Here is an 11,418-nt window from a genome sequence, read left to right on the forward strand (position 1 = left end):
CTTAAAGTGTCTCTTTTTTTCTAATTTAAATTCATGCCAGGTGCAGTGGCTCACACCTGTAATCCCAGCATTTTGGAAGGTCAAGATAAGTGGGTCATTTGAAGTCAGAAGTTCAAGACCAGCCTGGCCAACATGGTGAAACCACGTCTCTACTAAAAGTACAAAAATTAGCTGGACATGGTGGCACACGCCGTAATCCCAGCTACTCTGGAGGCTGAGGAAGGAGAATTGCTTGAGCCTGGGAGGTGGAGGTTGTGATGAGCCAAGATCATGCCACTGCACCCTACTCTGGCTGACAGAGTGAGACCCTGTCTCAGAAAAAAAATAAAAAAAAAAAAAAATTCTGTGCCGCATGTCTCTGCTTCAGTTTGCAGAATCTCAGCCATAGTGAATAAAACTCATTCCAGTTCAGGAAATTCCATTTTCAGACTGGGCTCAGTGGCTCACATCTGTAATCCCAGACCTTTGGGAGGCTGAGGTAAAAGGATCTCTTGAAACCAGTAGTTCAAGTCCAGCTGGGAAATTAAGCGGGACCTGTCTCTCCAAAAACAAATTTAAAAATTAGCCTGGTGTGTTGATGCACACCTGTAGTCCCAGCTACAAAGGAAGCTGGTGCAGGAGGTTCACTTGAGGCTAGGAACCTGAAGCCACTGCACTCCAACCCAGGCAACAGAGACAGACCTATCTCTGAAAGAAGAAGAAGAAGAAATAAATTCAATTTTCAGAAAAAGGCCCATTAGAAGTCTCCAATTAATGAAGTGACAAATTGAGTTGTGCAAAAAAATTAACTGTTTTATATTTCTTGTATAACAACATATTTCTCTAACTTAGTAATAAGTCTATTGATTTGTTCATAAATGAAATTTGAGACACAAGCAAGGTGAGTTGTTACATGTTAAATTAGTTATTATAAAATCAGGCTTTGGTCAAATTGTGTTATTTAAAAGTAAATAAATAATTAGCTGATCTTTCACACAGTGTTTTCCAATGTCCTCATTACTGTCTTCTGCACAAACCACTAGGGGGCAAGACAGTCTAACATATTAGTGCAGACCTAATTGTATCCAACAGAGGGCAGTAATACACAAACTAGGGAGACAAGTCAATCACATTACATTTCAGCCATTCACATCTGCCATTTCCTCTGGGGATTATAAGAGGGAGGGAAGAGAGAAAGGAAGGAAGGAAGCAAGCAAGGGAGGGAGGGAGGAAACAGCCTTCTCAATAAACAATTCATTGGCTGACTTGTCTGACATTGTTAAACAAGTGAATTTAATAAACAATTTTTTCTGAATTTAAATAGTTTAACTTTGAAGTGAAAAACCACAAGTTAGAAGATAAATGTTAACAAATAGAAATGAGAAAATGTGAAAATCATTTCCAATGAAAGGGAACAAGTGTTAACAACTTTATTTTTAACGTTACTTTTAAAGGATAAGTAGTGATCAACAGCATAAATAATTCTTTATTAGACAAATAACAAGAGCTGAGTATCCGTGAAGTGTCAGACATTCAAAGTCATAGTCAAGGGATTAGCAATGTCTCATAAAATATCTTGAAGAAAAAAACCTGTTATGGGGAAAAGTCAAGAGTCGGAAAGCCCGGGTTTATTACCGACTACGGTATCCGACGGCTGTATGATAATTGGTAGGTTGGTCAATCTACACAGCCTTCAGTTACCTCATATGCAAAGTTACAGAACTTGTAACATAAATGGTTTCCCATTTATGTTACATATGGCTGCTCATAGAGGAAACCTTGCATTGTCATTCTCCATACCTTGTGAATTAGCACTGACTCTCCAGAAATGAAACTCAGCAACATCTATACATACATATACATATATATATATACACACACACATATGATACAATTTAAGATCATATAATACACACATGCAATTCTAGGTAATTCTGATGATCTGTCATAACTATTGGGTTAAATGATGGTTAAGATTTCTTTTTTCTCTTTAAAATACTGAGTTTATGACTATTTGTACATAACTACAACCAGTATTTTAGGATATAAGGTATTTTTCTCACCCAACACTAAACACACACACACCCCAAAAACTCCATCACATTAAAAGAAAAAAAAATAGAACTTGACAGAGTTCAAGATGTGCTCTCCTAAAATGTGGTACCTTGACATATGGAATATTTTAAGTTGAAGTAATTATAATAATTTAAGTTGAAGAAATAGATATGCAGGAAGGTATGTCTGACTTCTTCACTTCTCCCCTGGAGAAGGTCATAGTTCTTTGTGTGAGAGGTGGCTTCTCAATACCTGGAGGAAAGGAGCATCCTTACCTCCAAAGACACAAATCACAGGGACACCAAGAGGAATCTGAACAAAAAGGCCTAAGTTTCCCCCAGTTTATTACTCTTTCTCTCTCTCTTTCTTTCTTTCTTTCTTTCTTCTCTTTCTTTCTTGCTTTTTTTTTTTTTTTTTTGCCTCATGTTTTTCCATGATTCTCTATTCTTCCTCAAATCTATTTAAAAACACTCAGGTTTAACTGTATTTTTTCAGTCTTCACTTCTTTATGAAGGCTCCTGTATCATGTAAAAATAATATTAAATAAATGTGTATGCTTTTCTCTTGTTAATCTGTCTTTTGTTACAGGGGCCCCAGTCAATGAACCTATGATGTGTGGAAGGAAAACGTATTTTTTTTTCTCTCCCCAACAAATTAAAAAATAAATCAATTTGGAAACAAAGTTTCCAAGAGTTCCACTGAAACACTGGAATTTTTTCATTTTCCCTTAGAACTTTCTTTCTTTTTTTTTAATGAATAGTTGTCATTATTACTTTTGATGTGATATGGCTGCAACTGATTATATGCATAAATACCTTGACATTATTATTGTTCTTGTTGTTGCTATATCTTGTATTAGTCCATTCTCATGCTGCTAATAAAGACATACCTGAGACTGGGTAATTTATAAAGGAAAGAGGTTTAATTGACTCAGTTCAGCATGGCTCGGGAAGCCTCAGAAAACCTACCATCATGGTGGAAGGGGAAGCAAACACGTCCTTCTTCAAACGGCAGCAGCAAGGAGAAGTGCTGAGCAAAGGGGGAAAAACACTTAACCACCAGATCTCGTGAGAACATACTCACTGTCACAAAAACAGCATGAGGGTAACTGCCCCTGTGATTAAATTACCTCCCACTGGGTTCCTCCCATAACATGTGGGGATTGTGGGAACTAAAATTCAAGATGAAATTTGAGAGGGGACACAGCCAAAGCATATCATAACTTGAATTTGTAATGACTAATCACCTCGGGAATAACTTCATTACATGCAGTCTGACTCCAGAGAAAGTGGAAGAATTTCTCTCCTGTGAACTATGATGGCGTCACTACAATTGAAATCCCGCTTTAAGAAAAAGCCGGAAAGAAACAGATTTAGCCCAGTAGTAATATATGAAAAAAAACAGAAATGAATTCTTTAAATGACTGGTAAATCACTTTCTGTGTGAAAGCTTATCTTTTTCAATCTCCTTCCAAGAAAAAGGACTCACAAGTCTAACTTTAACTTAGATACAGCAAAGAAAATGTTCTTGTAAATCACCTAACTACCCAATTAGATCCAGTGAGAGAAGAGGTAAAAAGGCTTCATTTTTGGTGAGTACGTTATGTTTTTGGTACACAACTTGCTCACAAGGACATGCCAATCTTTGTGCTATGTCACTTCTCTGGAAGCAGTATAGATTCTTGTGAGATTTTAAACATAATAAATGGCAGAGGAGATGAGATACCTCGTTACAAATGAATGAATAATAACCTTAGAATCTGAGGTGATATTGAAGGACAATCAGAGGCAATCATATTCTCTGCTAATCTGCTGTTTTGGTCACCACATTATATTTTTAAATCAGACTACATAATTTTCCCTCAAGAAAATAAGAATTTATTATTTTAGTAATTTCATGTGACACAGTACGTCCTGTTTCTGTGGAAGAACAAAGCAAAGTAATTCAGAAATCAATGGTACATAAATGAGGTTTTTGCAGTTATCATATTTTTCTAATTGTTATTACTTATCTCTTCCCCATTTCAGTCTCTCTTTCTCTCTAATGGTGTTACAGAGTGATCTTCTTTTAATTTTGGACTAGTACTTAAAATATATATTTCTATTTCAAGATAACTCTAAAAATTATTCTCCTATAATGGCAGCAAAAATATAATTCTGCAATTGCAAAAACCATTTTCATGCTTTATTTTAAAATTCTAATTTAAAATAAGTACAACTTCTAAGAAGCTCTTTCACCAGCTATTTAGGTTCATTTTAAATACACATGCATTTTTTATTTGAGGAAGCTGCAATGTTATATTCCATGTACAAGTCAACTAGTCCTAAAATGTTAAGTACTAAAGCAGTGCAAAATATACACAAAGAAGGTTAAATTAATTGGGGTAAATAACACTCCTAAATGTCCTAATGATATCGAATTTATATCATATCCTGCTGCAACTGGAAATACAGCTGAAATGTTTTAGAATTTCATAAGTGATTAAGAATGTGGACATTTTACCACTGTCAAGTAAACTTACGAAACGTGTCCATTTTACCTTAACTTGACAGCTCTGAATAATCTTAGTTAATATAATACCCACTATTAATTTTACCGTTAGGAAAATCAAGCCTGCAAGAAAGAAATCCAATTTTCAAGAGTATGTCGCTGCCTGAACTATATATGGTATACACCCTTAACTTTTGCTGTACTAATGACCAGCTTCTCCAGAAATACCTTTCATCACTCATTTCTAGGATTGTGTGATACACTACACCAACTACAATGTTCCTGTACCACGGAATCACACTCTGATTTAACACTCCACGGATCCCTATTCTGAATCATGACTCAAAAACAGAGAATGTTAATTCTGTGTCTCCTGGAATTTATATTATCTTACTTCTCTTTTGTCTCTTATCTTTTCTCTTTTCCCTAAACACTTGGAGAGAATAATTCAGAAGCTCCTCTGAGATAGAGAAAATGCAAACACATTTGAATCTGTTGATGAGATAGATTCTCTCAATTCTTGGCCAAGTCTGAAAGGTGAGCCAAAGTGATAGGAACAATGTATTACTATAGTTTTGGAAAAGCACTTTTATGACAGCGTTGGCAAAAGAGATGTAAGAACATTAAACACCTCTGTGTACTCTGCCTTGCTGTCTAAAAAGTCATCATTAATATGCTAATGTATTATGCACAAATAAGAAGCTGTTACGTCATTTTATGTTTTAAATATAAGGAAATTGATATAACATGGTGAATTGAGAAGGCACAGTAAGTGTAGCAAATCTATTCTACCTTTCCTTAATGTTTATACAGTAGAATAATTTTCTAGTTTAAAAGTTCAGAAAGGCTCTTCCGATAGTTTGGGTCACCTATTTCCAGATAGTTTGGATCATATATTTTATTAATTATTGAACTATCATAGAGGGAACTAAACTTGTGCCTTGATGGTGGTGAAGTTCCTGAGCTCTAGAATCAGGCTGCCAGGGCTGAATCCAAGCTCTTCCACATGCAAACTGAGCAACACTGGGCAAGTTACTTAATTACTCCAAGACTCAGTTTGCTTATCTGTAAAATGGAAACAAAGTAACTGATCATAAGATTATTGTAAGCTAAAGCACTAAAGTACTAAATGTAGTTCCTGCCCATCATTGTTCAATAAACATATTACTTGTATCATTTTACCTTGTTTTTACTTTGTTCCTCTCTCAAATATCTGCAATCAAAAGCAAGAGATAATGCCTTAGTGTCTGGGTGAACTGAAATCAAATTGGATACTCAATTGTGAGTTTACTTTAAGTCATGAAATACTACGACTTTGAGGCCAAAACACCATCAAGTAAAGGAGATAGATGCCGAAAATGGCAGGGGCCATAGGTGCCAAGGGAGTATTGCCGAAAGGGGCAGTACCACTTTCAGGGGAGTATTTTTAGCTCCTCTTTCTTCAAGTACCAGCCATGTGACATGAGCAAGTTGTTTAATCTCTGAGACTCAACTTTTTCATATATGAAAAGAGCGAATAACACAAACATATCAAACCTTTATCCTGAGAATTAAGAGATCATTTGTGGAGGATTAAAAACTATGAATTTGAAATTGGGAAAGAAAAAGTTTCTTTCACTTTGAGAGAAAGAAAAAAATCAAAACCTCCATGTTCAGCCTGAACTCCCCTCCTTTCCGGAACATTCCATGTTTCTACAGTTATCTGCCCCCAGAGGTATATTGGTTACTCTTCCCTCTTTGTTATCCTCAGACATATCTTCCTTACCTGTCTCAAAATTAATTATGAGTCCATGGCCCATAGAAATGAAAGATTTGTTTCCATAGTCCCAGCACCTAGCTAAGAGAAAAACATACTGAATTATATTCAGCAAAGTAATTTTTTAATAAATGATTGAATGCTTAAATGAAGGAATGTATTCTCTTGATATTAAAAATAGGACATATTATTTCTTCAGATAAGTGACCAAAAAAAAAAATCCATACCACTATTTACCAAACAAGTTGCCTTCTCCATGTATATCACCAGTTGCATGATTCTTGGTATTGTCATAATTAGAAACACCATGCTAACATTTCAGAGTCAAGCATACATCTCTTCTGTTGAGTGCGTAAGGACTCCAGCCTGCTGGTGGGGCTGAAGCTGCACAGCCATCTGGAAAGAAAACTTGGAATCCTGTGGTAGGGCCAGAAAAGGGGCATTAGCTTCATGAATGTGGCACTCATACAACTGTTGGAACAAAACTGGCAGTGAATCAAACCCTGAGCTTGTCTGCCTGTCTTCCTTGGAAGAGTTTATGCATTACATTGGCTACAAGAGACAGGCAAGGACTTTAAGACACAAGCAGAAGGAAAGATAGAATGTCATTTAAATCACATTTCCAGACTCCTTTTCAAGTGAAAACCCAGCAACTCCGAGTGGATTTATGCCAACAATGCTTAAGCATTTCTGTACATGATTAGATCACTCTCATGTCACCTGGACTACCGTCACTTGTGAACAGTAGAAGGCTGTACTGTAGAGGATACTGCAAGTAGAGAACCAGTCTTTTCACTCAAGCACACAGATTTGTGTGGAGAATTCTGGTTAATTCATAACCCATTATAAACTGAAGCATTTAACAATTCTTGATTAAAGATTCAAAATCTTATAATTCTTTGCCAATAAAATACAGGCTTTCACTGTTTCAGTAACCATGCTTTGGAAATCATGGAAAAAGCCCTACTCCATAGCTAGACAAAATTTAATATTTTAATCAGCTAAACTGAAAAAAAAGTCTTAGTACTTATGTGTATGAAATGCTTTATACACACACACACACACACACACATACATACATATATATATATCTGTATAAGTATGTATGCAAAATATTATTCCTCTGAACTAAAAAGAGACAGGTTTTATATTGAATAGTGCCTAAAAATTTCAAGCCAATTTTGGAAGGAAAAACAAAGGAATTTCAGCTAGTCAAATGGAATGTATGAAAATGAGTTGTGATTTTTCTTTTATACATGACAAATTATGGCTCTCCAAATTCTAGTTCTTCAACATTTGACATTACTGATTCATATAAGCCATGAATTATTTAAGGATACTTTTATTAACCAAGAAGGCTTAGTAACCTCTCTCTCTAACTCATTTCTTCCTTCCAATTTAATGTAACTAATAAAATTCCATTGTATGATAAGTAAGAGTCACAGAGTTTATGGTTAAATAAAAAATCTATTAAGATTCTGTTAAAAATCTAAAAATTGGTCAAAAATAAACATGCCAATATACTCCACTGGCAGCCTTTACTCAAGCCAAGACTTCTCAAGATGGAAGACTGGGTGTTAAACATCTTTTAATTCCCATCACTTAGCACAGGCCTTTATACTTAATGAAATCTCAAACGATATTGGTCAAGAGCATAAAGGCTGATTACAAATTTTACTAAAATAAAAATTTTCTCAGCTTATATATGCTAAATTTTACTAAATAAAATTTTACTAAGTCCGGGCGCGGTGGCTCACGTCTGTAATCCCAGCACTTTGGGAAGCCGAGACGGGCGGATCACGAGGTGAGGAGATCAAGACCATCCTGGCTAACACAGTGACACCCCGTCTCTACTAAAAATACAAAAAAAAATTAGCTGGGCGCGGTGGCGGGCGCCTGTAGTCCCAGCTACACGGGTGGCTGAGGCAGAAGAATGGCGTGAACCCGGGAGGCGGAGCCCGCAGTGAGCGGGATGGCGCCACTGCACTCCAGTCTGGGCGACAGAGTGAGACTCCGTTTCAAAAAAAAAAAAAAAATTTTTACTAAAATAAAAATTTCCTCAGTTTATAAAGGCAGAAGTAACACTGAGAGAATGTTAAGTACATCCCTCTGTTCTTTCCAATTTCACTTTTAAATACTCCACCATAAGGTTGAAATGTATGTTTGCAATAAGCCTATCTTAAGTGAGCAGAAAAAAAGATTAAAGGGTGGAAAAGCTACATGAGATCATGGGTGCATGGCTGAAGTGAAAGTAGACATGAAGAGGAAAAAAGTTCCAAGCTCTCCATGGAATAAAAAAAGGTAAATAGCAGAAAGGAATTTTACCACAAAATCAACTTTATACATTTATAAGGAATTTCCTAAGGGATTTTTAAAAATCACAATCAATGAAAAGATCTTTAAACAAGAAAAAAGAAATGAATCACTTTAATTCAATCCAATAAAAGCTTTTCTTTATTTTCTGAGAGATAGATTCCTTTTTGAAGCCCTCCAAGGCCAGGTCTCTACAGTCAGCATAAAATTGAAGTTGAGCAATTATTTGTTGAATTTTAATTTAAACAGTGGTAGATCAGAATAATTTAGGTCAATTATGATCAAGGATTCATGTCAGTTTGATAGCCTCCAGGATGTGAGTTAATGATTCCCTCCCTCAATGTGGTAGTGAAAAGAACACTCAATAAGAGGTCAGGAGAACTGCATGCTTTTTTCACATTCACCATTTAACTAGCAATTATTAATCTCTCTGGGTCATAGTTTTATCTTCTGGTCACTACAGATATTATTTACACAATCAAGTTATTTTGATGAGCAATGAGACACTACATGTAAATGATTTTGTAAAGATAATTTTGTAAGTATAAGGAATCCCTTATGAAAACTCGTTCCCTAACCAACGTTGTATTGGCTACATGAATTATTTTTAGTAGGACATTGTAATAGGTATAGCTAAAAAGCAAAGTCATTTGATAGCACAATATAAAAGCAAATGTCTTCGAGAGAAAAAAATATGATGCAGTGAACACGCATTAAAGCACTTTTTGAAAATGTGCTCTTTGGAAAAATTATTTTCTCAGCAGCATCCAAATTGTTTTAGAGCATATAAATGCATGTATGATATAACATTATTAATGAATAATATATATAATTTTTTCTTCATCCATAGTGAGTGACCTTGTTTTTCAATGGAAAGAAAATCAGAGTTGTTTCCAATTTATTAGTGTTAAAATTCTGTAAAACCAGCCTTCTAGCATAGTAAGTTCAAATTCATACCCCATAAACATGCTCTCTTAAAAGTTGAAAATTTCATTAGGCATTTTGTGTGCAATTAGCATTTAGAAATGCACAATTTTGCATTTGTTATCATTAGGGCTAATAATAGTTTATACTCTAAGCCATGCAAATATTGGCAGTAATATCAGACCTTGTTTAGAAATATTGAACATATATGAAACTTAACCTGACTAAAACTAGAGGAGATAAAGCCACATAAACCCAAGCCCCAAACCCTGTGAATTTTCCCTGAATTATCACATCATTTTAAATCATCTACACAGGCAGTAACTTAAACAACAATGATCTGATTAAACTAAAGAGCTTCTGCACAGCAAAAGAAACTATCATCAGAGCAAACAGGCAAGCTACAGAATGGGAGAAAAGTTTTGTAATCTATCCATCTGACAAAGGGCTAAAATCCAGAAGCTACAAAGAACTTAAACAAATTTATAAGAAAAAAACAAACAACCCCATCAAAAAGTGGGCAAAGGATATGAACGGACACTCCTCAAAATAAGACATTTAGGCAGCCGACAGACACACGAAAAAATGCTCATCATCACTGGTTACTAGAGAAATGCAAATCAAAACCACGATGAGATACTATCTCATGCCAGTTAGAATGGCGATCCTTAAGTCAGGAGACAACAAATTCTAGAGAGGATGTGGAGAAATAGGAACGCTTTTACACTGTTGGTGGGAGTGTATATTAGTTCAACCATTGTGGAAGACAATATGGTGATTCCTCAAGGATCTAGAACTAGAAATAGCATTTGACCCAGCCATCCCATTACTGGATATATACCCAAAGGATTATAAATCATGCTGCTATAAAGACACATGCACACGTATGTTTATTGCGGCACTGTTCACAAGAGCAAAGACTTGGAACCAACCCAAATGTCCATCAATGATAAACTGGATAAAGACAATGTGGCACATATACACCATGGAATACTATGCAGCCATAAAAAGGGATGAGTTCATGTCCTTTGCAGGGACATGAATGATGCTGGAAACCATCATTCTCAGCAAAATATCACAAGAACAGAAAACCAAGCACCGCATGTTCTCACTTATAAGTGGTAGTTGAACAATGAGAACAAATAGACACGGAGGGGAACATCACACACCAGGGCCTGTCAGGGGGTGGGAGGGCTAGGGGAGGGATAGCATTAGGAGAAATGTAGTTGATGACTACAGCAAACCACCATGGCAAGTGTATACCTATGTAACAAACTTGCATGTTCTGCACATGTACCCCAGAACTTAAAGTATAATTAAAAAGAACACAGCATTATCATAGATTTAAAGAAATTAAAGCAAAAGTTTTTTTAGGCCCTTTAGTGAGAGCTACAGTATTTTCCTTTCATCCTCATTGTTGCCACTGATGCTCTTCGTGTTTGCTTTAGGTGAGGGATCTATTAAAATTTTCTTTGGATTTAATCATTGAACATAGCAATGAAATGGGAATGCATGAAAAATGAGTTTGACATTGTCCAGACATAGTGAACATATCTTTTTATAACAGAGTTATAGGAAAGTTTTTGGATACTAAATATCATTTCATATGATTAAGATGAAAATTATATTCTATTTGGTTTTTTAAATGTGATAAGACTTTCGCTTTTTTTTCCTCCTGTGTTGATACAGCCAAAGAAAATAACTATGACTTCACTGAAAGCATTAATAATACTATCTTCAGAGTGGGGTTCTGGTTGAAAAATATTTGCTAATATTAAAGACTGACAATTTTTCATTAGCAATTCAATATAGATGTGTTGCTAATTAGAAAAACCCAAATTTAGATATTAAAATATGTATATTATTCTATCTCATTCAACCTAGGATTTCAGAATTCTACT

The sequence above is a fragment of the Colobus angolensis genome, unplaced genomic scaffold, assembly GCF_000951035.1.
Source record: "Colobus angolensis palliatus isolate OR3802 unplaced genomic scaffold, Cang.pa_1.0 Scaffold67, whole genome shotgun sequence".
In the NCBI taxonomy this organism is placed as follows: Eukaryota; Metazoa; Chordata; class Mammalia; order Primates; family Cercopithecidae; genus Colobus; species Colobus angolensis.